Source organism: Ixodes scapularis, unplaced genomic scaffold (assembly GCF_016920785.2).
Source record: "Ixodes scapularis isolate PalLabHiFi unplaced genomic scaffold, ASM1692078v2 PGA_scaffold13__105_contigs__length_92229423, whole genome shotgun sequence".
In the NCBI taxonomy this organism is placed as follows: Eukaryota; Metazoa; Arthropoda; class Arachnida; order Ixodida; family Ixodidae; genus Ixodes; species Ixodes scapularis.
Genome location: NW_024609839.1, coordinates 75,377,818 through 75,396,059, shown reverse-complemented (window position 1 = coordinate 75,396,059; position 18,242 = coordinate 75,377,818).

Sequence of the window (18,242 nt, the reverse complement as noted above, 5' to 3'; positions counted from 1 at the left end):
CACCTCGAGCGAGCACATCATTGACTCTCTTCCACTTTCCTACCTTCACATTGCTAAGAAGAAATAGCTATTGTAATTATATACATAATTGTAATTATAAACATAATTGTAATTATATACATAACGCTCTGGAGAAAAATATTTTTCGCTGAACTTTGCATTAATAGGGCTAAGCTCGAGCCTGCTCTGGAAGCTGGCTTCTCCTAAAAACCACCGTGGGAAAATATTTTTCGCTGAACGCATTAATAGGGCTAAGCTCGATCGAGCCTGCTCTGGAAGCTGGCTTCTCCTAAAAACCACCGTGGGAAAATATTTTTTGGTGAACTTTGCCTTAATTGGGCTAAGCTCGATCGAGCCTGCTCTGGAAGCTGGCTTCTCCTCAAAACCACCGTGGGAAAATATTTTTTGGTGAACTTTGCCTTAATTGGGCTAAGCTCGATCGAGCCTGCTCTGGAAGCTGGCTTCTCCTAAAAACCACCGTGGGAAAATATTTTTCGGTGAACTTTGCCTTAATTGGGCTAAGCTCGATCGAGCCTGCTCTGGAAGCTGGCTTCTCCTAAAAACCACCGTGGGAAAATATTTTTTGGTGAACTTTGCCTTAATTGGGCTAAGCTCGATCGAGCCTGCTCTGGAAGCTGGCTTCTCCTAAAAACCACCGTGGGAAAATATTTTTTGGTGAACTTTGCCTTAATTGGGCTAAGCTCGATCGAGCCTGCTCTGGAAGCTGGCTTCTCCTAAAAACCACCGTGGGAAAATATTTTTCGGTGAACTTTGCCTTAATTGGGCTAAGCTCGATCGAGCCTGCTCTGGAAGCTGGCTTCTCCTAAAAACCACCGTGGGAAAATATTTTTTGGTGAACTTTGCCTTAATTGGGCTAAGCTCGATCGAGCCTGCTCTGGAAGCTGGCTTCTCCTAAAAACCACCGTGGGAAAATATTTTTTGGTGAACTTTGCCTTAATTGGGCTAAGCTCGATCGAGCCTGCTCTGGAAGCTGGCTTCTCCTAAAAACCACCGTGGGAAAATATTTTTTGGTGAACTTTGCCTTAATTGGGCTAAGCTCGATCGAGCCTGCTCTGGAAGCTGGCTTCTCCTAAAAACCACCGTGGGAAAATATTTTTTGGTGAACTTTGCCTTAATTGGGCTAAGCTCGATCGAGCCTGCTCTGGAAGCTGGCTTCTCCTAAAAACCACCGTGGGAAAATATTTTTTGGTGAACTTTGCCTTAATTGGGCTAAGCTCGATCGAGCCTGCTCTGGAAGCTGGCTTCTCCTAAAAACCACCGTGGGAAAATATTTTTCGCTGAACTTTGCCTTAATAGGGCTAAGCTCGATCGAGCCTGCTCTGGAAGCTGGCTTCTCCTAAAAACCACCGTGGGAAAATTTTTTTCGGTGAACTTTTCCTTAATAGGGCTAAGCTCGATCGAGCCTGCTCTGGAAGCTGGCTTCTCCTAAAAACCACCGTGGGAAAATATTTTTCGCTGAACTTTGCCTTAATAGGGCTAAGCTCGATCGAGCCTGCTCTGGAAGCTGGCTTCTCCTAAAAACCACCGTGGGAAAATATTTTTTGGTGCTTTGCCTTAATTGGGCTAAGCTCGATCGAGCCTGCTCTGGAAGCTGGCTTCTCCTAAAAACCACCGTGGGAAAATATTTTTCGGTGAACTTTGCCTTAATAGGGCTAAGCTCGATCGAGCCTGCTCTGGAAGCTGGCTTCTCCTAAAAACCACCGTGGGAAAATTTTTTTCGGTGAACTTTGCCTTAATAGGGCTAAGCTCGATCGAGCCTGCTCTGGAAGCTGGCTTCTCCTAAAAACCACCGTGGGAAAACATTTTTCGGTGAACTTTGCCTTAATAGGGCTAAGCTCGATCGAGCCTGCTCTGGAAGCTGGCTTCTCCTAAAAACCACCGTGGGAAAATTTTTTTCGGTGAACTTTGCCTTAATAGGGCTAAGCTCGATCGAGCCTGCTCTGGAAGCTGGCTTCTCCTAAAAACCACCGTGGGAAAATATTTTTCGCTGAACTTTGCCTTAATAGGGCTAAGCTCGATCGAGCCTGCTCTGGAAGCTGGCTTCTCCTAAAAACCACCGTGGGAAAACATTTTTCGGTGAACTTTGCCTTAACAGGGCTAAGCTCGATCGAGCCTGCTCTGGAAGCTGGCTTCTCCTAAAAACCACCGTGGGAAAATTTTTTTCGGTGAACTTTTCCTTAATAGGGCTAAGCTCGATCGAGCCTGCTCTGGAAGCTGGCTTCTCCTAAAAACCACCGTGGGAAAACATTTTTCGGTGAACTTTGCCTTAATAGGGCTAAGCTCGATCGAGCCTGCTCTGGAAGCTGGCTTCTCCTAAAAACCACCGTGGGAAAATTTTTTTCGGTGAACTTTGCCTTAATAGGGCTAAGCTCGATCGAGCCTGCTCTGGAAGCTGGCTTCTCCTAAAAACCACCGTGGGAAAATATTTTTCGCTGAACTTTGCCTTAATAGGGCTAAGCTCGATCGAGCCTGCTCTGGAAGCTGGCTTCTCCTAAAAACCACCGTGGGAAAACATTTTTCGGTGAACTTTGCCTTAATAGGGCTAAGCTCGATCGAGCCTGCTCTGGAAGCTGGCTTCTCCTAAAAACCACCGTGGGAAAATTTTTTTCGGTGAACTTTGCCTTAATAGGGCTAAGCTCGATCGAGCCTGCTCTGGAAGCTGGCTTCTCCTAAAAACCACCGTGGGAAAATATTTTTCGCTGAACTTTGCCTTAATAGGGCTAAGCTCGATCGAGCCTGCTCTGGAAGCTGGCTTCTCCTAAAAACCACCGTGGGACAATTTTTTTCGGTGAACTTTTCCTTAATAGGGCTAAGCTCGATCGAGCCTGCTCTGGAAGCTGGCTTCTCCTAAAAACCACCGTGGGAAAATATTTTTCGCTGAACTTTGCCTTAATAGGGCTAAGCTCGATCGAGCCTGCTCTGGAAGCTGGCTTCTCCTAAAAACCACCGTGGGAAAATTTTTTTCGGTGAACTTTGCCTTAATAGGGCTAAGCTCGATCGAGCCTGCTCTGGAAGCTGGCTTCTCCTAAAAACCACCGTGGGAAAATATTTTTCGCTGAACTTTGCCTTAATAGGGCTAAGCTCGATCGAGCCTGCTCTGGAAGCTGGCTTCTCCTAAAAACCACCGTGGGAAAATATTTTTCGGTGAACTTTGCCTTAATTGGGCTAAGCTCGATCGAGCCTGCTCTGGAAGCTGGCTTCTCCTAAAAACCACCGTGGGAAAATATTTTTCGCTGAACTTTGCCTTAATAGGGCTAAGCTCGATCGAGCCTGCTCTGGAAGCTGGCTTCTCCTAAAAACCACCGTGGGAAAATTTTTTTCGGTGAACTTTTCCTTAATAGGGCTAAGCTCGATCGAGCCTGCTCTGGAAGCTGGCTTCTCCTAAAAACCACCGTGGGAAAGTATTTTTCGCTGAACTTTGCCTTAATAGGGCTAAGCTCGATCGAGCCTGCTCTGGAAGCTGGCTTCTCCTAAAAACCACCGTGGGAAAATATTTTTCGCTGAACTTTGCCTTAATAGGGCTAAGCTCGATCGAGCCTGCTCTGGAAGCTGGCTTCTCCTAAAAACCACCGTGGGAAAATATTTTTCGCTGAACTTTGCCTTAATAGGGCTAAGCTCGATCGAGCCTGCTCTGGAAGCTGGCTTCTCCTAAAAACCACCGTGGGAAAATATTTTTCGCTGAACTTTGCCTTAATAGGGCTAAGCTCGATCGAGCCTGCTCTGGAAGCTGGCTTCTCCTAAAAACCACCGTGGGAAAATATTTTTCGCTGAACTTTGCCTTAATAGGGCTAAGCTCGATCGAGCCTGCTCTGGAAGCTGGCTTCTCCTAAAAACCACCGTGGGAAAATATTTTTCGCTGAACTTTGCCTTAATAGGGCTAAGCTCGATCGAGCCTGCTCTGGAAGCTGGCTTCTCCTAAAAACCACCGTGGGAAAATATTTTTTGGTGAACTTTGCCTTAATTGGGCTAAGCTCGATCGAGCCTGCTCTGGAAGCTGGCTTCTCCTAAAAACCACCGTGGGAAAATATTTTTCGGTGAACTTTGCCTTAATAGGGCTAAGCTCGATCGAGCCTGCTCTGGAAGCTGGCTTCTCCTAAAAACCACCGTGGGAAAATTTTTTTCGGTGAACTTTTCCTTAATAGGGCTAAGCTCGATCGAGCCTGCTCTGGAAGCTGGCTTCTCCTAAAAACCACCGTGGGAAAATATTTTTCGCTGAACTTTGCCTTAATAGGGCTAAGCTCGATCGAGCCTGCTCTGGAAGCTGGCTTCTCCTAAAAACCACCGTGGGAAAATTTTTTTCGGTGAACTTTTCCTTAATAGGGCTAAGCTCGATCGAGCCTGCTCTGGAAGCTGGCTTCTCCTAAAAACCACCGTGGGAAAATATTTTTCGCTGAACTTTGCCTTAATAGGGTAAGCTCGATCGAGCCTGCTCTGGAAGCTGGCTTCTCCTAAAAACCACCGTGGGAAAATTTTTTTCGGTGAACTTTTCCTTAATAGGGCTAAGCTCGATCGAGCCTGCTCTGGAAGCTGGCTTCTCCTAAAAACCACCGTGGGAAAATATTTTTCGCTGAACTTTGCCTTAATAGGGCTAAGCTCGATCGAGCCTGCTCTGGAAGCTGGCTTCTCCTAAAAACCACCGTGGGAAAATATTTTTCGCTGAACTTTGCCTTAATAGGGCTAAGCTCGATCGAGCCTGCTCTGGAAGCTGGCTTCTCCTAAAAACCACCGTGGGAAAATATTTTTCGCTGAACTTTGCCTTAATAGGGCTAAGCTCGATCGAGCCTGCTCTGGAAGCTGGCTTCTCCTAAAAACCACCGTGGGAAAATATTTTTCGCTGCTTTGCCTTAATAGGGCTAAGCTCGATCGAGCCTGCTCTGGAAGCTGGCTTCTCCTAAAAACCACCGTGGGAAAATTTTTTTCGGTGAACTTTGCCTTAATAGGGCTAAGCTCGATCGAGCCTGCTCTGGAAGCTGGCTTCTCCTAAGAACCACCGTGGGAAAATATTTTTCGGTGAACTTTGCCTTAATTGGGCTAAGCTCGATCGAGCCTGCTCTCGAAGCTGGCTTCTCCTAAAAACCACCGTGGGAAAATATTTTTCGGTGAACTTTGCCTTAATAGGGCTAAGCTCGATCGAGCCTGCTCTGGAAGCTGGCTTCTCCTAAAAACCACCGTGGGAAAATATTTTTCGCTGAACTTTGCCTTAATAGGGCTAAGCTCGATCGAGCCTGCTCTGGAAGCTGGCTTCTCCTAAAAACCACCGTGGGAAATTATTTTTCGGTGAACTTTGCCTTAATTGGGCTAAGCTCGATCGAGCCTGCTCTGGAAGCTGGCTTCTCCTAAAAACCACCGTGGGAAAATATTTTTCGGTGAACTTTGCCTTAATTGGGCTAAGCTCGATCGAGCCTGCTCTGGAAGCTGGCTTCTCCTAAAAACCACCGTGGGAAAATATTTTTCGGTGAACTTTGCCTTAATTGGGCTAAGCTCGATCGAGCCTGCTCTGGAAGCTGGCTTCTCCTAAAAACCACCGTGGGAAAATATTTTTCGGTGAACTTTGCCTTAATTGGGCTAAGCTCGATCGAGCCTGCTCTGGAAGCTGGCTTCTCCTAAAAACCACCGTGGGAAAATATTTTTCGGTGAACTTTGCCTTAATTGGGCTAAGCTCGATCGAGCCTGCTCTGGAAGCTGGCTTCTCCTAAAAACCACCGTGGGAAAATATTTTTCGCTGAACTTTGCCTTAATAGGGCTAAGCTCGATCGAGCCTGCTCTGGAAGCTGGCTTCTCCTAAAAACCACCGTGGGAAAATATTTTTCGGTGAACTTTGCCTTAATTGGGCTAAGCTCGATCGAGCCTGCTCTGGAAGCTGGCTTCTCCTAAAAACCACCGTGGGAAAATATTTTTCGCTGAACTTTGCCTTAATAGGGCTAAGCTCGATCGAGCCTGCTCTGGAAGCTGGCTTCTCCTAAAAACCACCGTGGGAAAATATTTTTCGGTGAACTTTGCCTTAATTGGGCTAAGCTCGATCGAGCCTGCTCTGGAAGCTGGCTTCTCCTAAAAACCACCGTGGGAAAATATTTTTCGGTGAACTTTGCCTTAATTGGGCTAAGCTCGATCGAGCCTGCTCTGGAAGCTGGCTTCTCCTAAAAACCACCGTGGGAAAATATTTTTTGCTGCTTTGCCTTAATAGGGCTAAGCTCGATCGAGCCTGCTCTGGAAGCTGGCTTCTCCTAAAAACCACCGTGGGAAAATATTTTTCGGTGAACTTTGCCTTAATAGGGCTAAGCTCGATCGAGCCTGCTCTGGAAGCTGGCTTCTCCTAAAAACCACCGTGGGAAAATTTTTTTCGGTGAACTTTGCCTTAATAGGGCTAAGCTCGATCGAGCCTGCTCTGGAAGCTGGCTTCTCCTAAAAACCACCGTGGGAAAATATTTTTCGGTGAACTTTGCCTTAATTGGGCTAAGCTCGATCGAGCCTGCTCTGGAAGCTGGCTTCTCCTAAAAACCACCGTGGGAAAATTTTTTTCGGTGAACTTTGCCTTAATAGGGCTAAGCTCGATCGAGCCTGCTCTGGAAGCTGGCTTCTCCTAAAAACCACCGTGGGAAAATATTTTTCGGTGAACTTTGCCTTAATAGGGCTAAGCTCGATCGAGCCTGCTCTGGAAGCTGGCTTCTCCTAAAAACCACCGTGGGAAAATTTTTTTCGGTGAACTTTGCCTTAATAGGGCTAAGCTCGATCGAGCCTGCTCTGGAAGCTGGCTTCTCCTAAAAACCACCGTGGGAAAATATTTTTCGGTGAACTTTGCCTTAATTGGGCTAAGCTCGATCGAGCCTGCTCTGGAAGCAGGCTTCTCCTAAAAACCACCGTGGGAAAATTTTTTTCGGTGAACTTTGCCTTAATAGGGCTAAGCTCGATCGAGCCTGCTCTGGAAGCTGGCTTCTCCTAAAAACCACCGTGGGAAAATATTTTTCGGTGAACTTTGCCTTAATAGGGCTAAGCTCGATCGAGCCTGCGCTGGAAGCTGGCTTCTCCTAAAAACCACCGTGGGAAAATTTTTTTCGGTGAACTTTGCCTTAATAGGGCTAAGCTCGATCGAGCCTGCTCTGGAAGCTGGCTTCTCCTAAAAACCACCGTGGGAAAATATTTTTCGGTGAACTTTGCCTTAATTGGGCTAAGCTCGATCGAGCCTGCTCTGGAAGCTGGCTTCTCCTAAAAACCACCGTGGGAAAATATTTTTCGCTGAACTTTGCCTTAATAGGGCTAAGCTCGATCGAGCCTGCTCTGGAAGCTGGCTTCTCCTAAAAACCACCGTGGGAAAATTTTTTTCGGTGAACTTTGCCTTAATAGGGCTAAGCTCGATCGAGCCTGCTCTGGAAGCTGGCTTCTCCTAAAAACCACCGTGGGAAAATATTTTTCGGTGAACTTTGCCTTAATTGGGCTAAGCTCGATCGAGCCTGCTCTGGAAGCTGGCTTCTCCTAAAAACCACCGTGGGAAAATATTTTTCGCTGAACTTTGCCTTAATAGGGCTAAGCTCGATCGAGCCTGCTCTGGAAGCTGGCTTCTCCTAAAAACCACCGTGGGAAAATTTTTTTCGGTGAACTTTGCCTTAATTGGGCTAAGCTCGATCGAGCCTGCTCTGGAAGCTGGCTTCTCCTAAAAACCACCGTGGGAAAATATTTTTCGCTGAACTTTGCCTTAATAGGGCTAAGCTCGATCGAGCCTGCTCTGGAAGCTGGCTTCTCCTAAAAACCACCGTGGGAAAATTTTTTTCGCTGAACTTTGCCTTAATAGGGCTAAGCTCGATCGAGCCTGCTCTGGAAGCTGCCTTCTCCTAAAAACCACCGTGGGAAAATATTTTTCGCTGAACTTTGCCTTAATAGGGCTAAGCTCGATCGAGCCTGCTCTGGAAGCTGGCTTCTCCTAAAAACCACCGTGGGAAAATTTTTTTCGCTGAACTTTGCCTTAATAGGGCTAAGCTCGATCGAGCCTGCTCTGGAAGCTGGCTTCTCCTAAAAACAACCGTGGGAAAATATTTTTCGGTGAACTTTGCCTTAATTGGGCTAAGCTCGATCGAGCCTGCTCTGGAAGCTGGCTTCTCCTAAAAACCACCGTGGGAAAATATTTTTCGCTGCTTTGCCTTAATAGGGCTAAGCTCGATCGAGCCTGCTCTGGAAGCTGGCTGCTCCTAAAAACCACCGTGGGAAAATTTTTTTCGGTGCACTTTGCCTTAATAGGGCTAAGCTCGATCGAGCCTGCTCTGGAAGCTGGCTTCTCCTAAAAACCACCGTGGGAAAATATTTTTCGGTGAACTTTGCCTTAATAGGGCTAAGCTCGATCGAGCCTGCTCTGGAAGCTGGCTTCTCCTAAAAACCACCGTGGGAAAATATTTTTCGGTGAACTTTGCCTTAATTGGGCTAAGCTCGATCGAGCCTGCTCTGGAAGCTGGCTTCTCCTAAAAACCACCGTGGGAAAATATTTTTCGGTGAACTTTGCCTTAATAGGGCTAAGCTCGATCGAGCCTGCTCTGGAAGCTGGCTTCTCCTAAAAACCACCGTGGGAAAATATTTTTCGGTGAACTTTGCCTTAATAGGGCTAAGCTCGATCGAGCCTGCTCTGGAAGCTGGCTTCTCCTAAAAACCACCGTGGGAAAATATTTTTCGGTGAACTTTGCCTTAATTGGGCTAAGCTCGATCGAGCCTGCTCTGGAAGCTGGCTTCTCCTAAAAACCACCGTGGGAAAATATTTTTCGGTGAACTTTGCCTTAATTGGGCTAAGCTCGATCGAGCCTGCTCTGGAAGCTGGCTTCTCCTAAAAACCACCGTGGGAAAATATTTTTCGGTGAACTTTGAATTAATAGGGCTAAGCTCGATCGAGCCTGCTCTGGAAGCTGGCTTCTCCTAAAAACCACCGTGGGAAAATGTTTTTCGGTGAACTTTGCCTTAATAGGGCTAAGCTCGATCGAGCCTGCTCTGGAAGCTGGCTTCTCCTAAAAACCACCGTGGGAAAATTTTTTTCGGTGAACTTTGCCTTAATAGGGCTAAGCTCGATCGAGCCTGCTCTGGAAGCTGGCTTCTCCTAAAAACCACCGTGGAAAAATATTTTTCGGTGAACTTTGCCTTAATAGGGCTAAACTCGATCGAGCCTGCTCTGGAAGCTGGCTTCTCCTAAAAACCACCGTGGAAAAATATTTTTCGGTGAACTTTGCCTTAATAGGGCTAAGCTCGATCGAGCCTGCTCTGGAAGCTGGCTTCTCCTAAAAACCACCGTGGAAAAATGTTTTTCGGTGAACTTTGCCTTAATAGGGCTAAGCTCGATCGAGCCTGCTCTGGAAGCTGGCTTCTCCTAAAAACCACCGTGGAAAAATATTTTTCGGTGAACTTTGCCTTAATAGGGCTAAGCTCGATCGAGCCTGCTCTGGAAGCTGGCTTCTCCTAAAAACCACCGTGGAAAAATATTTTTCGGTGAACTTTGCCTTAATAGGGCTAAGCTCGATCGAGCCTGCTCTGGAAGCTGGCTTCTCCTAAAAACCACCGTGGAAAAATATTTTTCGGTGAACTTTGCCTTAATAGGGCTAAGCTCGATCGAGCCTGCTCTGGAAGCTGGCTTCTCCTAAAAACCACCGTGGAAAAATATTTTTCGGTGAACTTTGCCTTAATAGGGCTAAGCTCGATCGAGCCTGCTCTGGAAGCTGGCTTCTCCTAAAAACCACCGTGGAAAAATATTTTTCGGTGAACTTTGCCTTAATAGGGCTAAGCTCGATCGAGCCTGCTCTGGAAGCTGGCTTCTCCTAAAAACCACCGTGGAAAAATATTTTTCGGTGCTTTGCCTTAATAGGGCTAAGCTCGATCGAGCCTGCTCTGGAAGCTGGCTTCTCCTAAAAACCACCGTGGAAAAAGTTTTTTCGGTGCTTTGCCTTAATAGGGCTAAGCTCGATCGAGCCTGCTCTGGAAGCTGGCTTCTCCTAAAAACCACCGTGGAAAAATATTTTTCGGTGAACTTTGCCTTAATAGGGCTAAGCTCGATCGAGCCTGCTCTGGAAGCTGGCTTCTCCTAAAAACCACCGTGGAAAAATATTTTTCGGTGAACTTTGCCTTAATAGGGCTAAGCTCGATCGAGCCTGCTCTGGAAGCTGGCTTCTCCTAAAAACCACCGTGGAAAAATTTTTTTCGGTGAACTTTGCCTTAATAGGGCTAAGCTCGATCGAGCCTGCTCTGGAAGCTGGCTTCTCCTAAAAACCACCGTGGAAAAATATTTTTCGGTGAACTTTGCCTTAATAGGGCTAAGCTCGATCGAGCCTGCTCTGGAAGCTGGCTTCTCCTAAAAACCACCGTGGAAAAATATTTTTCGGTGAACTTTGCCTTAATAGGGCTAAGCTCGATCGAGCCTGCTCTGGAAGCTGGCTTCTCCTAAAAACCACCGTGGAAAAATTTTTTTCGGTGAACTTTGCCTTAATAGGGCTAAGCTCGATCGAGCCTGCTCTGGAAGCTGGCTTCTCCTAAAAACCACCGTGGAAAAATATTTTTCGGTGAACTTTGCCTTAATAGGGCTAAGCTCGATCGAGCCTGCTCTGGAAGCTGGCTTCTCCTAAAAACCACCGTGGAAAAATATTTTTCGGTGAACTTTGCCATAATAGGGCTAAGCTCGATCGAGCCTGCTCTGGAAGCTGGCTTCTCCTAAAAACCACCGTGGAAAAATATTTTTCGGTGAACTTTGCCTTAATAGGGCTAAGCTCGATCGAGCCTGCTCTGGAAGCTGGCTTCTCCTAAAAACCACCGTGGAAAAATATTTTTCGGTGAACTTTGCCTTAATAGGGCTAAGCTCGATCGAGCCTGCTCTGGAAGCTGGCTTCTCCTAAAAACCACCGTGGAAAAATATTTTTCGGTGAACTTTGCCTTAATAGGGCTAAGCTCGATCGAGCCTGCTCTGGAAGCTGGCTTCTCCTAAAAACCACCGTGGAAAAATATTTTTCGGTGAACTTTGCCTTAATAGGGCTAAGCTCGATCGAGCCTGCTCTGGAAGCTGGCTTCTCCTAAAAACCACCGTGGAAAAATATTTTTCGGTGAACTTTGCCTTAATAGGGCTAAACTCGATCGAGCCTGCTCTGGAAGCTGGCTTCTCCTAAAAACCACCGTGGAAAAATATTTTTCGGTGAACTTTGCCTTAATAGGGCTAAGCTCGATCGAGCCTGCTCTGGAAGCTGGCTTCTCCTAAAAACCACCGTGGAAAAATATTTTTCGGTGAACTTTGCCTTAATAGGGCTAAGCTCGATCGAGCCTGCTCTGGAAGCTGGCTTCTCCTAAAAACCACCGTGGAAAAATATTTTTCGGTGCTTTGCCTTAATAGGGCTAAGCTCGATCGAGCCTGCTCTGGAAGCTGGCTTCTCCTAAAAACCACCGTGGAAAAATATTTTTCGGTGAACTTTGCCTTAATAGGGCTAAGCTCGATCGAGCCTGCTCTGGAAGCTGGCTTCTCCTAAAAACCACCGTGGAAAAATATTTTTCGGTGAACTTTGCCTTAATAGGGCTAAGCTCGATCGAGCCTGCTCTGGAAGCTGGCTTCTCCTAAAAACCACCGTGGAAAAATTTTTTCGGTGAACTTTGCCTTAATAGGGCTAAGCTCGATCGAGCCTGCTCTGGAAGCTGGCTTCTCCTAAAAACCACCGTGGAAAAATATTTTTCGGTGAACTTTGCCTTAATAGGGCTAAGCTCGATCGAGCCTGCTCTGGAAGCTGGCTTCTCCTAAAAACCACCGTGGAAAAATATTTTTCGGTGAACTTTGCCTTAATAGGGCTAAGCTCGATCGAGCCTGCTCTGGAAGCTGGCTTCTCCTAAAAACCACCGTGGAAAAATATTTTTCGGTGAACTTTGCCTTAATAGGGCTAAGCTCGATCGAGCCTGCTCTGGAAGCTGGCTTCTCCTAAAAACCACCGTGGAAAAATATTTTTCGGTGAACTTTGCCTTAATAGGGCTAAGCTCGATCGAGCCTGCTCTGGAAGCTGGCTTCTCCTAAAAACCACCGTGGAAAAATATTTTTCGGTGAACTTTGCCTTAATAGGGCTAAGCTCGATCGAGCCTGCTCTGGAAGCTGGCTTCTCCTAAAAACCACCGTGGAAAAATATTTTTCGGTGAACTTTGCCTTAATAGGGCTAAGCTCGATCGAGCCTGCTCTGGAAGCTGGCTTCTCCTAAAAACCACCGTGGAAAAATATTTTTCGGTGAACTTTGCCTTAATAGGGCTAAGCTCGATCGAGCCTGCTCTGGAAGCTGGCTTCTCCTAAAAACCACCGTGGAAAAATATTTTTCGGTGAACTTTGCCTTAATAGGGCTAAGCTCGATCGAGCCTGCTCTGGAAGCTGGCTTCTCCTAAAAACCACTGTGGAAAAATATTTTTCGGTGAACTTTGCCTTAATAGGGCTAAGCTCGATCGAGCCTGCTCTGGAAGCTGGCTTCTCCTAAAAACCACCGTGGAAAAATATTTTTCGGTGAACTTTGCCTTAATAGGGCTAAGCTCGATCGAGCCTGCTCTGGAAGCTGGCTTCTCCTAAAAACCACCGTGGAAAAATATTTTTCGGTGAACTTTGCCTTAATAGGGCTAAGCTCGATCGAGCCTGCTCTGGAAGCTGGCTTCTCCTAAAAACCACCGTGGAAAAATATTTTTCGGTGAACTTTGCCTTAATAGGGCTAAGCTCGATCGAGCCTGCTCTGGAAGCTGGCTTCTCCTAAAAACCACCGTGGAAAAATTTTTTTCGGTGAACTTTGCCTTAATAGGGCTAAGCTCGATCGAGCCTGCTCTGGAAGCTGGCTTCTCCTAAAAACCACCGTGGAAAAATATTTTTCGGTGAACTTTGCCTTAATAGGGCTAAGCTCGATCGAGCCTGCTCTGGAAGCTGGCTTCTCCTAAAAACCACCGTGGAAAAATATTTTTCGGTGAACTTTGCCTTAATAGGGCTAAGCTCGATCGAGCCTGCTCTGGAAGCTGGCTTCTCCTAAAAACCACCGTGGAAAAATATTTTTCGGTGAACTTTGCCTTAATAGGGCTAAGCTCGATCGAGCCTGCTCTGGAAGCTGGCTTCTCCTAAAAACCACCGTGGAAAAATATTTTTCGGTGAACTTTGCCTTAATAGGGCTAAGCTCGATCGAGCCTGCTCTGGAAGCTGGCTTCTCCTAAAAACCACCGTGGAAAAATATTTTTCGGTGAACTTTGCCTTAATAGGGCTAAGCTCGATCGAGCCTGCTCTGGAAGCTGGCTTCTCCTAAAAACCACCGTGGAAAAATTTTTTTCGGTGAACTTTGCCTTAATAGGGCTAAGCTCGATCGAGCCTGCTCTGGAAGCTGGCTTCTCCTAAAAACCACCGTGGAAAAATATTTTTCGGTAAACTTTGCCTTAATAGGGCTAAGCTCGATCGAGCCTGCTCTGGAAGCTGGCTTCTCCTAAAAACCACCGTGGAAAAATATTTTTCGGTGAACTTTGCCTTAATAGGGCTAAGCTCGATCGAGCCTGCTCTGGAAGCTGGCTTCTCCTAAAAACCACCGTGGAAAAATTTTTTTCGGTGAACTTTGCCTTAATAGGGCTAAGCTCGATCGAGCCTGCTCTGGAAGCTGGCTTCTCCTAAAAACCACCGTGGAAAAATATTTTTCGGTGAACTTTGCCTTAATAGGGCTAAGCTCGATCGAGCCTGCTCTGGAAGCTGGCTTCTCCTAAAAACCACCGTGGAAAAATATTTTTCGGTGAACTTTGCCTTAATAGGGCTAAGCTCGATCGAGCCTGCTCTGGAAGCTGGCTTCTCCTAAAAACCACCGTGGAAAAATATTTTTCGGTGAACTTTGCCTTAATAGGGCTAAGCTCGATCGAGCCTGCTCTGGAAGCTGGCTTCTCCTAAAAACCACCGTGGGAAAATATTTTTCGGTGAACTTTGCCTTAATAGGGCTAAGCTCGATCGAGCCTGCTCTGGAAGCTGGCTTCTCCTAAAAACCACCGTGGGAAAATTTTTTTCGGTGAACTTTGCCTTAATTGGGCTAAGCTCGATCGAGCCTGCTCTGGAAGCTGGCTTCTCTTAAAAACCACCGTGGGAAAATTTTTTTCGGTGAACTTTGCCTTAATAGGGCTAAGCTCGATCGAGCCTGCTCTGGAAGCTGGCTTCTCCTAAAAACCACCGTGGGAAAATATTTTTCGGTGAACTTTGCCTTAATAGGGCTAAGCTCGATCGAGCCTGCTCTGGAAGCTGGCTTCTCCTAAAAACCACCGTGGGAAAATATTTTTCGGTGAACTTTGCCTTAATAGGGCTAAGCTCGATCGAGCCTGCTCTGGAAGCTGGCTTCTCCTAAAAACCACCGTGGGAAAATTTTTTTCGGTGAACTTTGCCTTAATAGGGCTAAGCTCGATCGAGCCTGCTCTGGAAGCTGGCTTCTCCTAAAAACCACCGTGGGAAAATTTTTTTCGGTGAACTTTGCCTTAATAGGGCTAAGCTCGATCGAGCCTGCTCTGGAAGCTGGCTTCTCCTAAAAACCACCGTGGGAAAATATTTTTCGGTGAACTTTGCCTTAATTGGGCTAAGCTCGATCGAGCCTGCTCTGGAAGCTGGCTTCTCCTAAAAACCACCGTGGGAAAATTTTTTTCGGTGAACTTTGCCTTAATAGGGCTAAGCTCGATCGAGCCTGCTCTGGAAGCTGGCTTCTCCTAAAAACCACCGTGGGAAAATATTTTTCGGTGAACTTTGCCTTAATAGGGCTAAGCTCGATCGAGCCTGCTTTGGAAGCTGGCTTCTCCTAAAAACCACCGTGGGAAAATGTTTTTCGGTGAACTTTGCCTTAATAGGGCTAAGCTCGATCGAGCCTGCTCTGGAAGCTGGCTTCTCCTAAAAACCACCAGGGAAAAATGTTTTTCGGTGAACTTTGCCTTAATAGGGCTAAGCTCGATCGAGCCTGCTGTGGAAGCTGGCTTCTCCTAAAAACCACCGTGGAAAAATATTTTTCGGTGAACTTTGCCTTAATAGGGCTAAGCTCGATCGAGCCTGCTCTGGAAGCTGGCTTCTCCTAAAAACCACCGTGGAAAAATATTTTTCGGTGAACTTTGCCTTAATAGGGCTAAGCTCGATCGAGCCTGCTCTGGAAGCTGGCTTCTCCTAAAAACCACCGTGGAAAAATTTTTTTCGGTGAACTTTGCCTTAATAGGGCTAAGCTCGATCGAGCCTGCTCTGGAAGCTGGCTTCTCCTAAAAACCACCGTGGAAAAATATTTTTCGGTGAACTTTGCCTTAATAGGGCTAAGCTCGATCGAGCCTGCTCTGGAAGCTGGCTTCTCCTAAAAACCACCGTGGAAAAATATTTTTCGGTGAACTTTGCCTTAATAGGGCTAAGCTCGATCGAGCCTGCTCTGGAAGCTGGCTTCTCCTAAAAACCACCGTGGAAAAATATTTTTCGGTGAACTTTGCCTTAATAGGGCTAAGCTCGATCGAGCCTGCTCTGGAAGCTGGCTTCTCCTAAAAACCACAGTGGAAAAATTTTTTTCGGTGAACTTTGCCTTAATAGGGCTAAGCTCGATCGAGCCTGCTCTGGAAGCTGGCTTCTCCTAAAAACCACCGTGGAAAAATATTTTTCGGTGAACTTTGCCTTAATAGGGCTAAGCTCGATCGAGCCTGCTCTGGAAGCTGGCTTCTCCTAAAAACCACCGTGGAAAAATATTTTTCGGGGAACTTTGCCTTAATAGGGCTAAGCTCGATCGAGCCTGCTCTGGAAGCTGGCTTCTCCTAAAAACCACCGTGGAAAAATTTTTTTCGGTGAACTTTGCCTTAATAGGGCTAAGCTCGATCGAGCCTGCTCTGGAAGCTGGCTTCTCCTAAAAACCACCGTGGAAAAATATTTTTCGGTGAACTTTGCCAATAGGGCTAAGCTCGATCGAGCCTGCTCTGGAAGCTGGCTTCTCCTAAAAACCACCGTGGAAAAATATTTTTCGGTGAACTTTGCCTTAATAGGGCTAAGCTCGATCGAGCCTGCTCTGGAAGCTGGCTTCTCCTAAAAACCACCGTGGAAAAATTTTTTTCGGTGAACTTTGCCTTAATAGGGCTAAGCTCGATCGAGCCTGCTCTGGAAGCTGGCTTCTCCTAAAAACCACCGTGGAAAAATATTTTTCGGTGAACTTTGCCTTAATAGGGCTAAGCTCGATCGAGCCTGCTCTGGAAGCTGGCTTCTCCTAAAAACCACCGTGGAAAAATATTTTTCGGTGAACTTTGCCTTAATAGGGCTAAGCTCGATCGAGCCTGCTCTGGAAGCTGGCTTCTCCTAAAAACCACCGTGGAAAAATATTTTTCGGTGAACTTTGCCTTAATAGGGCTAAGCTCGATCGAGCCTGCTCTGGAAGCTGGCTTCTCCTAAAAACCACCGTGGAAAAATTTTTTTCGGTGAACTTTGCCTTAATAGGGCTAAGCTCGATCGAGCCTGCTCTGGAAGCTGGCTTCTCCTAAAAACCACCGTGGAAAAATATTTTTCGGTGAACTTTGCCTTAATAGGGCTAAGCTCGATCGAGCCTGCTCTGGAAGCTGGCTTCTCCTAAAAACCACCGTGGAAAAATATTTTTCGGTGAACTTTGCCTTAATAGGGCTAAGCTCGATCGAGCCTGCTCTGGAAGCTGGCTTCTCCTAAAAACCACCGTGGAAAAATATTTTTCGGTGAACTTTGCCTTAATAGGGCTAAACTCGATCGAGCCTGCTCTGGAAGCTGGCTTCTCCTAAAAACCACCGTGGAAAAAATATTTTTCGGTGAACTTTGCCTTAATAGGGCTAAGCTCGATCGAGCCTGCTCTGGAAGCTGGCTTCTCCTAAAAACCACCGTGGAAAAATATTTTTCGGTGAACTTTGCCTTAATAGGGCTAAGCTCGATCGAGCCTGCTCTGGAAGCTGGCTTCTCCTAAAAACCACCGTGGAAAAATATTTTTCGGTGAACTTTGCCTTAATAGGGCTAAGCTCGATCGAGCCTGCTCTGGAAGCTGGCTTCTCCTAAAAACCACCGTGGAAAAATATTTTTCGGTGAACTTTGCCTTAATAGGGCTAAGCTCGATCGAGCCTGCTCTGGAAGCTGGCTTCTCCTAAAAACCACCGTGGAAAAATATTTTTCGGTGAACTTTGCCTTAATAGGGCTAAGCTCGATCGAGCCTGCTCTGGAAGCTGGCTTCTCCTAAAAACCACCGTGGAAACATTTTTTTCGGTGAACTTTGCCTTAATAGGGCTAAGCTCGATCGAGCCTGCTCTGGAAGCTGGCTTCTCCTAAAAACCACCGTGGAAAAATATTTTTTGGTGAACTTTGCCTTAATAGGGCTAAGCTCGATCGAGCCTGCTCTGGAAGCTGGCTTCTCCTAAAAACCACCGTGGAAAAATATTTTTCGGTGAACTTTGCCTTAATAGGGCTAAGCTCGATCGAGCCTGATCTGGAAGCTGGCTTCTCCTAAAAACCACCGTGGAAAAATTTTTTTCGGTGAACTTTGCCTTAATAGGGCTAAGCTCGATCGAGCCTGCTCTGGAAGCTGGCTTCTCCTAAAAACCACCGTGGAAAAATATTTTTCGGTGAACTTTGCCTTAATAGGGCTAAGCTCGATCGAGCCTGCTCTGGAAGCTGGCTTCTCCTAAAAACCACCGTGGGAAAATTTTTTTCGCTGAACTTTGCCTTAATAGGGCTAAGCTCGATCGAGCCTGCCCTGGAAGCTGGCTTCTCCTAAAAACCACCGTGGGAAAATTTTTTTCGCTGAACTTTGCCTTAATAGGGCTAAGCTCGATCGAGCCTGCTCTGGAAGCTGGCTTCTCCTAAAAACCACCGTGGGAAAATTTTTTTCGCTGAACTTTGCCTTAATAGGGCTAAGCTCGATCGAGCCTGCTCTGGGAGCGGGGGTCTCCTAAACGCCACCGTGGGAAAATATTTCTCGCTGAACTTTGCCTTAATAGGGCTAAGCTCGATCGAGCCTGCCCTGGAAGCTGGCTTCTCCTAAAAACCACCGTGGGAAAATTTTTTTCGCTGAACTTTGCCTTAATAGGGCTAAGCTCGATCGAGCCTGCTCTGGAAGCTGGCTTCTCCTAAAAACCACCGTGGGAAAATTTTTTTCGCTGAACTTTGCCTTAATAGGGCTAAGCTCGATCGAGCCTGCTCTGGGAGCGGGGGTCTCCTAAACGCCACCGTGGGAAAATTTTTTTCGCTGAACTTTGCCTTAATAGGGCTAAGCTCGATCGAGCCTGCTCTGGAAGCT